The following is a 15,308-nucleotide window of genomic DNA, read 5'->3' on the forward strand; positions in this document are numbered from 1 at the left end:
ATGCCTCAGTGGCACAGCTATGAAGCTGCAGCTGTGCTGCTGTAACACCATAGTGTAAACAATTGCTCTAGCAACAGAAGAGGGGTTTCCATTGCTGTAGTTAATCCACCCCCCTGAGAAGTGGTAGCTAAGCTAGATCGATAGAAGGATTCTTCCATCAACCCAATGGCATTTAAACTGGGGCTTAGTTTGGCCTAACTACATCTCTTGAGGGTGTGAATTTTCCAAGCCCCAGAGCAACATAGCTAGGTTGACCTAAATTTTCAGTATAGACCAGGATTAGGCCATGTTTGCACTACAGCAGTATAGCTACGGCCAGGTAGCTATGCCATTGTGACCTGGTAGTATAAACATAAGACTATAGCAACGGAAGATGTTTTTCCATCACTGTAGGAACTCCACCTCCCTAAGTGACGGTAGCTAGGCCAACAGAAGCATTCTTCTGTCAGCTTAGCTGCTCCTACAGCAAGAATTAGGGCAGGATAGTGCTCAGGGGTGTGGATTTTTTAACACCACAAGTGCTGTAACTATGCCAACCCCAATTTGTAAGGTAGACCAGGCCAAATGCTTCCACTACAAAAAACACTAGGCATTTTTACTCTCCATAGTGTAAGATACTGCTAGGAATTTTTAAAGTAAGTTTCTCATACCCACTTTATCCTTTGTTATTTCACCAACTATTTCCTCCTGTGTTTGCAGAAAGAGATGAAGTTATAGTGCCTCATCAGTCACTGGCTTTTGCACCAGAATTACCAATACAGTTTGCGTTAGCTTGCCCTCCCTTTGCTGGCTGATAATTGTTCTGTGTTAACAAATCACTAAATATAGGCCCTAGTGATACAGTGTCTATTTATTAATCAATATTTATACAAAAGTATTAAAAATCACATCATATTTTGCTAGATTTTAAAGTAGGCCAGATGGTAAACTAATTAATAAGGTCTATTTAAAATACTACCCCACCTCATGTAAAACTGTACTAGATTTAAAAATGTCCTAAGGGTAGTAAGAGGGAAGATCCTTTCATGGATTGAGAACTGGTTAAAAGGGAACAAAGGGCAGGAATAAATGGTAAATTTTCAGAATGGAGAGGGGTAACTAGTGGTGTTCCCCAAGCGTCAGTCCTAGGACCAATCCTATTCAACTTATTCATAAATGATCTGGAGAAAGGGTAAACAGTGAGGTGGCAAAGTTTGCAGACGATACTAAACTGCTCAAGATAGTTAAGACAAAAGCAGACTGTGAAGAACTTCAAAAAGATCTCACAAAACTAAGTGATTGGGCAACAAAATAGCAAATGAAATTTAATGTGGATAAATGTAAAGTAATGCACATTAGAAAAAATAACCCCAAATATACATACAATATTATGGGGGCTAATTTAGCTACAGCTAATCAGGAAAGATCTTGGAGTCATCATGGATAGTTCTCTGAAGACGTCCACGCAGTGTGCAGCCGCAGTCAAAAAAGCGAACAGGATGTTAGGAATCATTAAAAAAGGGATAGAGAATAAGGCTTGGTCCACACTGGGGCGGGGGATCGAGCTAGGAAACGCAACTTCAGCTACGAGAATAGCGTAGCTGAAGTCGACGTTTCCTAGATGGAATTAAGTTTACTTACTGCGGGTCCACGCGGCGCAGGCAAGCTCCCCCGTCGACAGCGCTTCCTCCTATCGGTGAGCAGGAGTTCCGCAGTCGATGGGGGAGCGCTTCTGGGATCGATTTCTCTTGTCCAGATGAGACGCGATAAATCGATCCCAGAAGATCGACCTCTACCCGCCGAATCAGGTGGGTAGTGTGGACCTAGCCTAAGACAGAGAATATTTTATTGCCCTTATATAAATCCATGGTACGCCCACATCTTGAATACTGCATACAGATGTGGTCTCATCTCAAAAAAGATATACTGGCACTAGAACAGGGTCAGAGAAGGGCAACTAAAATGATTAGGGATTTGGAATGGGTCCCATATGAGGAGAGATTAAAGAGGCTAGGACTCTTCATCTTGGAAAAGAGGAGACTAGGGGGGATATGATAGAGGTATATAAAATCATGAGTGCTGTGGAAAAAGTGAATATGGGGAAGTTATTTACTTGTTCCCATAATAGAAGAACTAGGGACCACCAAATGAAATTAATGGGCAGCAGGTTTAAAACAAATAAAAAGAAGTTCTTCTTCACACAGCACACAGTCAATCTGTGGAACTCCTTGCCTGAGGAGGTTGTGAAGGCTAGCACGATAACAGCGTTTAAAAGAGAACTAGATAAATTCATGGAGGTTAAGTCCATTAATGGCTATTAGCCAGGATAGGTAAGGAATGGTGTCCCTAGCCTGTTTGTCAAAGGCTGGAGATGGATGGCAGGAGAGAGATCACTTGATCATTACCTGTTAGATTCACTTCCTCTGGGGGACCTGGCAGTGACCACTGTCAGCAGACAGGATGCTGGGCTGGATGGACCTTTGGTCTGACCCAGTATGGCCATTCTTATGTTCTTAACATGCTAGCTACTATTACGGAGAGACTATTAGTCTCCTAGTAATTAAAGCTGTACTTGATTTCCATCCTATGTAAAAACCAACTCATGTTTTTTTCCAGAGTATAGTGTCAACTTTCAAAGAACAATTTTCTTCTAACAGCGTGAAAGAAGCGGCACAAATACTTTCAGATGAAAAGATGTTAGGATAACTGAATTTTAATAAAGTTTAACTTTTGTATCTCTGCATGTTGATAACAGCGATAAATGCCTCAGTATTCACTTGGGAAATAACTTTCCATCATATCCTTATTCATAAGATGGGTGGGAGTTCACACCGCCCAATGGCTTTGAATAAAAATGCCAATACAATCTCCATGTAACTCACTGGGGCTGCTTATCATACTGCAGTTCTCTGTCTGAAGGAATTGTGAGTGTTTAAATTATCCTTTGACGCCTTCTGAAGAAAGGTTGTGCACCTGGGGCCTGATCCAATAATCATCGAAGTTAACAGAAAAACTCCCACTGACTTTATGGAAGATGGAGTGGTCACCAACCAGATGCCCTCTTAGAACTCTTTTCCTCTGCCCTACACCCACGCTCAGGAACAGTGCCTTGGAATAGCTGATGACCTCAAAATGCTGTATCATTAGCTGATGGTTTACAGGGAAGAGTGAAACCTTTTGGGAGACCACCAGCAAAACTTCCTGAAGCACTCTAGATTTATCTTCAAGACCAGCCATCCAAGGTAAAACACTGGACATTCCTTAGCTTGGGTTGTCCAAAAAGGGTTTTACCTGCATAATGGGCACATTTATAGTTTTCTACCTATTAAAATTTCCATTAAAGCTATAGATCAAATTAATTATGATATTGTGACTATATGATCAGTCCAAAATCTGTTTTTGTTCAGTTTGAAAGATGTTTTGTCAGCTTGCAGGCCTGCCAGTGCATATTGTAAATAAAACCAGTAAGAGGGTATTTCAAAGCATGAATCAGAAATGTTTGTGAAAATAAAAATTGCTATGACTGAACCGGAAACTTTCCAAAAGTGTTATGCAAAAGTAAAGAGTTTGTTTATTTTCAGTGCATATACAGGAGATAGCTTATTAAAAAGGGGGGAAAATGGTCTCATAACTGTTCCTTGCTATTAGAAACAGCTAGATCCCTTAATAGAGACTATTAAAATAGTCTCTATGAAAGTGTAGGTTGTTATTGGGTAGTTCCTTGGCTGTGCAGAGAGTTGATCATGACACACAATTCAGAACTTCTTACTCAGATGACCTCACAACCGTCAGAAACAAAACTGTGGATCAAAATACTAAAAATGTTTGAATAGCCAACATAGTAGAAGTCACCCAAAAGAATTTTGAAAGCTTTTTTTTTTTTTTTAAATATTTTCACTGGCACCTCTCTGACCTCCTTCTCCCACAGTTTCTCCCCCAGGCACTTCCTCCAGAGTAGAAGAATGTCACATACGTGCAATTGTGCTTGTTATCATAGGATTGCCAGGCAGCGGATGCTGCAAAGCTTATTTTAGAGCAGTAGATAAATTTTCCAAGACTAATTGGGCATTAGACATATTCCTATTTATTGTTAAATCTGAGCCATCAACCTTTCCAGCATCCCTTCAGTTACCACTAGAACTTGCTGCCCCAGGTAGCTGGCAAAACACTGTGCAATAACAAAGATGGAATTTTAGCCCTGAACACCCAGCATAGACACTGACAATATCCAGCCAATCACAGACCCGGAGAAAGGGAAGATCAAGTCCAGTTGCATTTGCATTTTCACAGTACAGTTACTAATATGGCATTTTTAATGGTTCTAATGTTTAACACACAAAATGCGGTGCCTCAATAATGCTCTTAAGAAATTGGGGGAAATTCCTCAAAAAGATTCTAGCCATCTGATTTCACCCTATGGGAAGCCTGAAGCTACTCAGTGTCAAAGCTAGCAATAGCTTAATTTAGTTTTACAATAAGTTTTGCACCTCAAAAAATACAGTAAACAAAATCAGTCATTTCCTCCCAGTCTCCTCAATTTGAAATTGAGACAAATATTTAAGGAAAGAGGACATCAAATTCCTGTTTGTTTGTTCTAATCAGTCACAACTGAAACATATATCTGTAGCTAAACTAAAAGTAAAAGAAAAGACCTGTCATTGTTCAAATATAAAGAAGCTAATAAATTTAGGAGCAAACTAACAGTGATCAATTACTTTAAATATTTGAAATCACTGTGTGGTATTTGAGAGCTTATTGCACACTGTAAGAAAGATCTCTCACAACATAATGTCCCCAAAAGTCCCACTAGTTAGGAGCCTTTACTCTATTACTAAAACAAGCAAATAGTCTCTAGAGGAAGGAATTGGGGGTCAGGAAATCCTGATTTTTAATCTCAGCTCTGCCGATGACTTCCTCATAGCTCGACAGTAAGTAATTTCTTTCTGTCTCTGATTCCCCAGCTGAAAAACGGCAATAATGCTTACACGCCACACACAGCATTCTGAATTACTTTATAGTTGTACAGAGCTTTGGAAACAAAAAGTGCTATTATTAATTATATTAGCTTCCTCAGACTCTGTAATTGGCTACGGCTACACTAAATTAGAGAGTTTACAGCAGTGCAGCTGTAAGGTCTCTAATGTAGCTGCTCAAAGCCAACATACTCCAGCCCCCACGAGTGGTGGTAGCTATGTTGGTGTGAGAAGCTCTCTCACCAGTACATAGCGCTGTCCACACCAGTGCTTCGGTCAGTATGACTTATGTTGCTCAGGAAGGTGGCTTTTTCACACCACTGGGCGACATAAATTATACCGACATAAGTGGTAGCGTAGATATAACCTAAAAGGAAATACAGCATTAGTTTTGATAGCAACACAACATGTATGGAAACCAGTACTGTCCTAGTACTTTCAGAAGCCTAATTTAAACAAACTCACTCACCTTAGTCTAGATATCTACAGCCTCATGACGACAGTATATGTCCTCCACCTTTGTACTCACTATACGTTTTAGCAATCTTGTGTCCTGAAACTTATTAGTTGTTTGCCAAGTTTCTGAGATACGAATCAGCAGTAAATAAATCAGACCAGTTATTTATAGGTCTAGCTACGTCAGAGCAAACACTTTGATGAGGAAGGATAAAAGACAAGGAAGTAAGTATAAAATAAAACAAGTAAACAAACTAAACTGTAAACTATGCAAAATCATGGTGCTGATTTATAGTCATGGCTAAACAAAATACACAACAAAAAACATTACAGGTAGAAAAACTCAGCTCTCGTCCCCTAACATCCCTACTGTACTTGTGCTACACTGAGGACATCTTCATCATCTGGACCCATTGGAAGGAGGCCCTTGAGGAATTCCACCAATATTTCAACGATTTCCACCCCACCATTAACCTCAGCCTGGACCAGTCCACCCAAGAGGTCCACTTCTTAGACATTACAGTGCTAATAAGTGATGATCACATAAACACCATCCTAGACCGGAAACCTACTGGCCTACATGCCTCCAGCTTTCATCCAGACCACATCACACGATCCATTGTCTACAGCCAAGCTCTAAGATACAACTGCATTTGCTCCAATCCCTCAGTCAGAGACAAACACCTACAGAATCTCTATCAAGCATTCTTAAAACTGCAATACCCACCTGCTGAAGTGAAGAAACAGATTGACAGAGCCAGAATGGTACCGAGAAGTCACCTACTACAAGACAGGCCCAACAAAGAAAGAAACAGAATGCCACCAGCCATCACCTATGACCCCCAACTAAAACCTCTCCAGCGCATCATCAAGAATCTACAACCTATCCTGAAGGATGATCCCTCATTCTCACAGATTTGGGAGACAGGCCAGTCCTCGCCTACAGACAGCCCCCCAACCCGAAGCAAATACTCACCAGCAACTACACACCACACAACAAAAACACCAGCCCAGGAACCAAACCCTGCTACAAACCCTGGTGCCAACTCTGTCCACATATCTATTCAAGGGACACCAGCATAGGACCTAACCACATCAGCCACACCATCCGGGGCTCGTTCACCTGCACATCTACCAATGTGATATATGCCATCATGTGCCAGCAATGCCCCTCTGCCATTTACATTGGCCAAAGTGGACAGTTTCTATGCAAAAGAATAAATGGACACAAATCTGACATCAGGAATCATAACATTCACAAACCAGTAGGAGAACGCTTCAATCTCTCTGGTCACTCAATAACAGACCTAAAAGTGGCAATTCTTCAACAACAAAAAACTTCAAAAACAGACTCCAAGGTGAAGCTGCAGAACTGGAATTAATTTACAAACTGGATACCATCAGATTAGGCCTGAACAAAGACTGGGAGTGGTTGGGTCATTACAAAACCTAAACTTAATTTCCCCAATACTAATTTCCCCCTACTGTTACTCACACCTTCTTGTCAACTGTATGTAATGAGCCACTCTCTTACCACTTCAAAAGTTATTTTTCCTCCTTTGGTATCCTGCTGTTAATTGATTTATCTTGTTAGACTGACCTCACACTTGGTAAAGCACCCCCATCATTTTTCACTTCATGCTTCTGATGAAGTAGGTTCTAGCCCACGAAAGCTTATGCCCAAATAAATTTGTTAGTCTCCAAGGTGCCACAAGGACTCCTCGTTGTTTTTGCTGATACAGACTAACACTGCTACCTGTCATCATTCAGTTGTGACCCCCTACAAGTTTTCAACAGTGTATATGTAAACAAGATTACCGAAGAATTTAGGTGAGTGGGAAAGGAGAAAACAACAGGAAAAGGAATTGTTTTACAGGTTCACTTTGTGTGGTCTTTTCACACATCCCCCAATCCTTCAGTCCTTACTGCATGGGCAAGATACATGGAGAAAGGCCAATGTCCCTACTTAACAAGCATTAGCATTTTGCATTAGTCAAATTAATAATGACAGGTTTCAGAGTAGAAGCCATGTTAGTCGGTATCCGCAAAAAGAACAGGGGTACTTGTGGCACCTTAGAGACTAACAAATTTATTTGAGCATAAGCTTTCATGGGCTACAGCCCACTTCTTCGGATGCATAGAATGGAACATATATTGAGGAGATATATATACACATACAGAGAGCATGAAAGGTGAGAGTTGTCTTACCAACTCTGAGAGGCCAATTAAGTAAGAGAAAAAAACTTTTGAAGTGATAATCAAGATAGCCCAGTACAGACAGTTTGATATTGGTGTAGAGGGCTTCTACATCCATAGGGGCCCAGATGGTGTTTTCTGGATGTAGAAGCCCTCTACATCAATATTCCACACAAAGATGGACTACAAGCTTTCAGGAACACTATCCCCGATAAGTCACAGCTAACCCGCATGGCCCCACAGTATGCCAACATTTTTATGGCTGACTTAGAACAATGCTTCCTTAGCGCTCGTCCCCTAACGCCCCTACTCTACTTGCACTACATTGATGACGACATCATCATCTGGACCCATGGAAAAGAAGCCCTTGAGGAATTCCACCATGATTTCAATAATTTCCATCCCACCATCAACCTCAGCCTAGATCAATCCACATAAGCGGTCCATTTCCTGGACACTACTGTGCTAATAAGCGATGGTCACATAAATACCACCCTATGCCGGAAACCTACAGACCGCTATACTTACCTACATGCCTCCAGCTTCCATCCAGGACACACCACACGATCCATTGTCTACAGCCAAGCTCTAAGATACAACCGCATTTGCTTCAATCCCTCAGACAGAGACAAGCACCTATAAGATCTCTATCATGCATTCTTAAAACTATAATACCCACCTGCTGAAGTGACAAAACAGATTAACAGAGCCAGACGAGTACCCAGAAGTCACCTCCTGCAAGATAGGCCCAACAAAGAAAATAAGGGAACACCACTAGCTGTCACCTTCAGCCCCCAACTGAAACCTCTCCAGCGCATCATCAAGGATCTACAACCTATCCTGAAAGATGATCCCTCACTCTCACAGACTTTGGAGACAGGCCAGTCCTCGCCTACAGACAGCCTCCCAACCTGAAGCAAATACTCACCAGCAACTACACATCACTGAACAAAAACACTAACCCAGGAACCTATCCTTGCAACAAAGCCCGATGCCAACTCTGTCCACATATCTATTCAAGGGAAACCAGCATAGGACCTAATCACATCAGCCACACCATCTGGGGCTCGTTCACCTGCACATCTACCAATGTGATATATGCCATTATGTGCCAGCAATTCCCCTCTGCCATGTACATTGGCCAAACCGGACAGTCTCTACGCAAAAGAATTAATGGACACAAATCTGACATCAGGAATCATAACATTCAAAAACCAGTAGGAGAACACTTTAACCGGTCTGGTCATTCAATGACAGACCAGCAGGTGGCAATTTTGCAACAGAAAAGCTTCAAAAACAGACTCCAACGAGAAACTGAGCTGAAATTGAATGCAAATTAGATACAATCAATTTAGGTTTAAATAGAGACTGTTTGTAATGGCTCAGCCATTCCCATTGAATCTATCTCCCCATGTAAGTATTCTCACACTTCTTATCAAACTGTCTGTGCTGGGCTATCTTGATTATCACTTCAAAAGTTTTTTTCTCTTACTTAGTTGGCCTCTCAGAGTTGGTAAGACAACTCCTACCTTTCATGCTCTCTGTATGTGTGTATATTATATATATATATATATATATATATCCTCAATATATGTTCCATTCTGTGCATCCGAAGAAGTGGGCTGTAGCCCACGAAAGCTTATGCTCAAATAAATTTGTTAGTCTCTAAGGTCCCACAAGTACTCCTGTTCTTTTTGCAAATTAATAATGTCATGATTTACACAGAAGTGTAATAAAATTGTTGAAATATCCCAATTCCGATGACTTTTAAAAGAAAGGGTACGAATTGGATCATCTGTGCTCATTTGAGCTCCTGCACTGTATGTTCATCAAAATATTGACATCTTTCATTTTATCAGGGAAGTATTACCAAATGCTTCTGTTACAGTGCCTGAACGCATTCTGAAATAAATCGTTCTTGAACCTCCTCTTCAGGCCTTCAAACAACCCCCTCAACCTCTCCAAGCTCATCATCAGAAGCAAGCTCCCCACAGAGCAGGACACACCAACTCAAAGCAGCACCAGACCCTACCAGAAAAAGATGCAAAACCTGCAGACATATCTCCACTGCTACAGTGATCAACACCCCCTATACCACACCTTTCAAGATCCAGGGGTCAGACACATGCCTATCACAATATGTGGTGTACCTTATCCAGTGCACTAAATGCCCCAATAGCAACTATGTGGGTGAAACAAAACAATCACTAGTACGCTCTCAAAAAAACAATACAAGACAAAAACACCACATCACCTGCGACTGAACACTTTTCACAAAGTGATCTATCTATATCTGACCTATCAGTCCTCATTCTAAAAGGAAATCTGCACAACACTTTCAAAAGATGAGCCTGGGAGCTTAAATTCATAACTTTGCTAGACACTAAAAATCATGGACTGAACAGACACTGGATTTATGGCTTATTACAACTATCTGAAATCCTCTAACAACCCTCCCCTCAGATGTTTTCCCCTCCCTTTTTCTCCCTGTGATTGACGGAGTGTTAACGGGCCACTTCATCTTGAACGGTCCCATGAAATGTGTGTTGTTTACTTCTGCTAAATAATCTGTTCCATCTGGTATTTAGCTGTGACTGTCTGAATTCATTTCCCAGACCTGAAGAAGAGCTCTGTGTAAGCTCAAAAGCTTGTCTCTCTCACCAACAGAAGTTGTTCTGATAAAAGATATTCCCTTACCCACCGTTTCTCTGAACACATTCAGACAGTTTAGCATTCTAGGTAGAATTCACGCCCGTGCAAAGTGGCTGACAGTGATCTGTGTAGGGTGACCAGATGTCCCGATTTTATAGGGACAGTCCTGATTTTTGAGTCTTTTTCTTATATAGCCTCCTATTACCCCCACCCTGATTTTTCACACTTGCTGTCTGGTCACCCTAGATCTGTGTACCATTTAGCTCTCAAAATAGGGCTTTGTTGACATATGGACCTTGAGCTGGTCCTCTGCACAGGGGTGAATTCCACACAATGCACATGTGCTGGAGCAATTAAGCCTCATCCACAATGAACAAGATACTGTGAAAAAGACCATTCAAGTGTCAAGTAGAGCTGGGAATTTTTTGACAAAACTTTTTTTCCTTGGAAAATTCTGAATTGTTGAAACCAAAACTTTTTTTGCAGAAAAGGGTGGGCTTCAACAAATTGTTCAACTTGAAAAAGGTTTAGAAATTGTCAAAATAATTTGTTTTGATGTTTTCAAAGTGAAGAATTCCAGTCTTCCATTTTGAAACAACTTTTAAAAAAAATATTTAAGATAAAGTAAGGGAAAAAATAAATTAAAAATCATCAAAATCAAAATTAAATATTTTGATAAATACAAACCACATTTTTTGTGGGGGCGATGGAGGGATTTTCAGTTCACGAAAATGTTCAAGATTAACTTTTTGTCCTGATTCAGCACAAAGAATTTCAGTCTCAACAACTTTTGCAGGATAGGAAAACTATTTCCCATCCAGCTCTAGTATCTGGATAGAAGACTCACCCCATTTATAAAATGTAAATGCTCCTCCTGTGTTCCTTGATTGTTCCAGACCAGAGTATTTTCTGGGACATCGTTAAACTGCTGAACTATTCTGCATCATGCAAAATGGAAATGGTTCTATTTATATTGCACATGTACATTACCAGAACTCTGCCCCCTCCAACTAAGTGCCACAGGGAGGAACTAGAGAGCCATATGGCAGTAGCAAAGTCCAGTTAAACGTCCAATTTAAGCAAAAGAACAACCCATCACACACAACAGCCAGTGTTCATGCCAGAAGTACTTGTGTGCTCATTCTGGTAGGGAACAGAAACAATACCATGCAACTCTATTGGCCTTGCAATACTATTCCAAACAAGGAATCCAGAAATGGGAAGCATGGGGGGCAGTGAAAAAAATCAAGAATATTTGAACACATTCAATAAATAGGTGATCAGTAATTGTCATTTACTAGTGCATATTTTAGGAGCAGAAAAACAGGCTAAATCCAAATAAATGTGCTCTGTTCTATTTATGATTAATTATGCCACCACCACAGGTGGCAAATTTATTACCTTGATCCTGCAACTTGCTCTGCATGTACAGACCCCTGCATCTATGTGTCATCCATTGACTTTACTTGAACCATACATGGGAGTAGGGGCTCATCCATGAACATCAGCTTGAAGGATTGGGACCTTAAAGATGGTGGGTTCCTCCAAAAAGTTACCTTGGCCAACACCCTAACCTGCTATTTAAAGTTGGTGGGGGCTTTCCTGGTAGCACTACTGTGCTATATTTGATCTATATTAATAGTTTTTAAAATTATACTGACACACAGGAAGGACAAAATTGTCAAATTAAATGTTACATTTCTCAGCCTGTGTTTACTTTACTTAATTTGTATTTCTTGGCTTTTATGTTTTAGCCCAACCTAATTTGAATTTGTTATGTTTTTCCTATGACGGTGTCCCATACACATTTGTATAACGGCAATGATTATAGCAAATTCCCTATCTTCATTCATCTACCTCTACAGCATCATTTCTTTTGTGATGCTCATCTGAAGTAACAAACCACTGAAATCAAAATTCAGAGTTGTTCCCACCTCTGAGTTTCCTAATTGTGCTGGTATTTCCTCTAGGTCTGTTAGAATATAAGCTTGCAAAAGAAGGACTGTCATTTCATGCTTTCTACAGAACTAGTGACATTGTTAGCACTTAATAAATAAGAGAGATTAAAAACTGGATATTTAAAGGAATTAAGTTGGAATATACTTGTCTCTTTTTGGTCTACTGCTGAAAAACCCTGGGGTGAATCCAGGCCCTACTGAGATCAAAGAAAGTTCTGCTATTGACTTCAAAGGGAGCAAAAATTTCACCCCTGGAATCCATTTTTAAATTGGGCTGGGTGGGGGGAAGAGATGAGATAGTTTGGGGGTGGGGAGAATTACTTTATATAAATTTAGCTGAAAATGCAGGAAATGTGTCCCCAGAAATGGGGTCTTTTGTACAAATATAGCAATATCAACATATTTTTATATTGAATGAGAAGGTTACAGGACTAGTAAAGAATTCTGAGCTATTCTCACCTCTGACAGCCATTCAGCGTGACCTTGGACAAATTGCTCAATCTCTCAGTTCCTCAGTTCCCCTCCCCCACAACTGTGAAAGGTAGATAATATTTACTCAGGAGTTATAAGGAGGTTTAATTTAGTGTTTGTAGAGCACTCATGGCCTTTTTTCCCCAGGAATATCAAAGTACTCTATTATTCCATCCACAGTATTCACTCACGCTTTCCCATTCCTCTTACCTACTGTGGGACAGAGGATGGGAAAATGTATTTATCCAGGGTTGTGTATTGTGCTCACCAACCACTGTGGTACCCAAGAGATGTGTGTGGTGGGCAAGGACATACAGTGGTGGGTGGCTAAGCAATTTAGGGCCTAATGCTTCAATCCTTACTCATTTGAGTCACACTTGTTAGTAGCCCCACTGAAACCAATGAGCTACTCACATGCGTAAAGACTATTTGCACAATTTCATAAATTAGAGGTTCCTCTGAAATGATTACAATATAAGGAAGTGTCTTTTTTTCCTTTAAGACGCCATATCGACCAATGACACTACTATTACATACAGTGATCAGGATACCCGTTACTGTTTTGCACTACATCATGCTTTCCATCCAAAGACCTCAAAGTGTTTTGCCAAGTAAAGCCTCACCACACCCCTGTAAGGGAAATATCCGTTATCCCCATTTTACCTATGGGGAAACTGAGGGTACATCTACACTACAGCGGGGAGTCGATTTAAGATACGCAAATTCAGCTACGTGAATAGCGTAGCTGAATTCGACGTATTACAGCCGACTTACCCCGTTGTGAGGACGGCGGCAAAATCGACTTCTGCCGCTTTTTGTCGGCGGCGCTTACTACCACCTCCGCTGGTGGAGTTAGAGCGCCGATTCGGGGATCGATTGTCGCGTCCCAACGGGACGCGATAAATCGATCCCCGAGAGGTCGATTTCTACCCGCCGATTCAGGCGGGTAGTATAGACCAGGCCTTAGGCATGGACCAACTACATGACTCACCCAATAGCAGGTAGCAAGTTTGTTGCAAAATTCAAGAGTTCCTAGCACCCAGTTCTATATTCACATAAGATCTGTATTCCCCAAGAACATCAAGATGAGCCTAAAGCTGCCAAATTTCAACCAGCTAAGACAAGGCAGGTAACAACTCTCTCATTTCCTTTGTGATCCTAGAAACAAAAGCCATCCCATCCTTGTCTAATTACACCGCTTTTTGAGACACCTGCCTAGCATGAAAGATGGGTTATTTATGAAGCACCAGCTGTCATATAAGGGGGACTAGAAGAGGCATCAAAAGATCCCTTTGGAAAGGCAACATTTGCTGTTCCACATAAACTCCCAGGGGAGCCAGGGCTCTTGAATGGTTACCCAACACCCTGCATATGGGCAGGGTTATTTTTCGGCAATATCTAACCACCCACTAACTACATTCTGTGCTGATTTCCCACCCCCACTATCCCAGCCAAGGGACGAACCTGCTCCAGCCACTACCGACCGGAGCCGGCGTGCAATTCCAAGGCTGGGATCTCGGCATTGGCAATGCCGCCGGGGCCACCCGAGGCGCTGCCTTCGACCCAGCCAATACGTTGAAAGCGAGTTTCCAAAGAGAGCTGCCAAATCCCTGCCAAGGACACACACGAGTCGCCGCTGGCTGCGGGCGGGGTCGCTGAGCCCCCGTCACACGCCCACCCCCCAGAGCCACCGCAACCCACTCACCGCCGGACTCCCCCGTTGCTCTAACCCGCGGTGGGGCGGGATTCCCGAGCCCAGGGGCGCCCGCCACGCTCCTGTTCCAGCCGGGCCGGGCTAGCTGTGGAGTTTGCCCCGCGGCTGCTGCTGCTCCCCTGGAGCCGGGACTGCGCCCCTTGCCCTGCCCAGAGCCAGCCGCGCCGGGAAAGTCACGGAGCGGCGGCCGCGGGCGGGGAGGAGCCTGGCGGGGGGAGAGGGAGCGGCTGGCAAAGGGGCAGGTGGCGGCGTGGTGCGGAGTCACTGCCCTCCCCTTCATCGCCCCCCCCCCCCCCAGGCGCGGGCAGGAGCCGGGGCGGGATTCCAGGCGCGGGTGACACACCGCGCTCGGGGAGGGGGCCGGAGACCGGGAGTCCAGGGGCTGCAGCTGGCCAGGCGACGGGAACCAGTCAGCTCATGCCCGGGGCGTAAAAACCAGCCAGCCGCTCCCCGCGGGCTGCCCCAGCCAGCTCTCCCGCCTAGGGCGCCCGGGCTGCTGCCGGGGGGTGTTAAGGCCGGTGGTTTGTAACGCGTCCCCACTGCTCCGGGGCGGGGAGGGGCTTGCTGCGAGATCTTGGGGGGGGGGGGGGGGGGGTAAGGCGCCCTGACGGCTGAAGCTAAATGCGTATTTTGGTGCGATTAAAGAAACACAGAGAGCCACCGACTGACTTTGTGGCTCCCTTCTCGCCTTCCCTGGGCTGTGCAGGTGTTTGTGTTTCAGCCTTTGGAGCAGCCCAGCTCTCGTTACAGCCGCACTGCACCGGTGAGTTAAATCCTGGTGCCAGGTGTAACCCTCTGCAGGCGAGTGGGAGCTCAGGGTTTCCTCTCTGAGAAGGCAGGCGAGGGCTCAGTTGGAGGAGCGCCTGGGATCAACGACACCAGGAACCCTGCCGGGTGCAGCAGGTGGTC

The 15,308-nt window shown here is 43.2% G+C and overlaps 1 protein-coding gene across 2 annotated transcripts in view; it reads right to left on the minus strand.

Moving 5' to 3' along the window:
• TMPRSS2 (transmembrane serine protease 2) overlaps positions 1-14,528 on the minus strand; it is a 39,527-nt gene extending 24,999 nt beyond the window's left edge. Inside the window, exon 1 of one of the 2 annotated variants that reach the window (XM_034753190.1) lies at positions 14,391-14,528. The gene's annotated coding sequence lies outside the window, so the exon portion shown is untranslated. Of the gene's footprint in view, positions 1-5,421; positions 5,510-14,390 lie in introns of those variants that run through there. The other variant, XM_034753200.1, reaches the window with a different exon arrangement.
• Positions 14,529-15,308: the final 780 nt, after the last annotated feature.

The sequence above is a fragment of the Trachemys scripta genome, chromosome 1, assembly GCF_013100865.1.
Source record: "Trachemys scripta elegans isolate TJP31775 chromosome 1, CAS_Tse_1.0, whole genome shotgun sequence".
In the NCBI taxonomy this organism is placed as follows: domain Eukaryota; kingdom Metazoa; phylum Chordata; order Testudines; family Emydidae; genus Trachemys; species Trachemys scripta.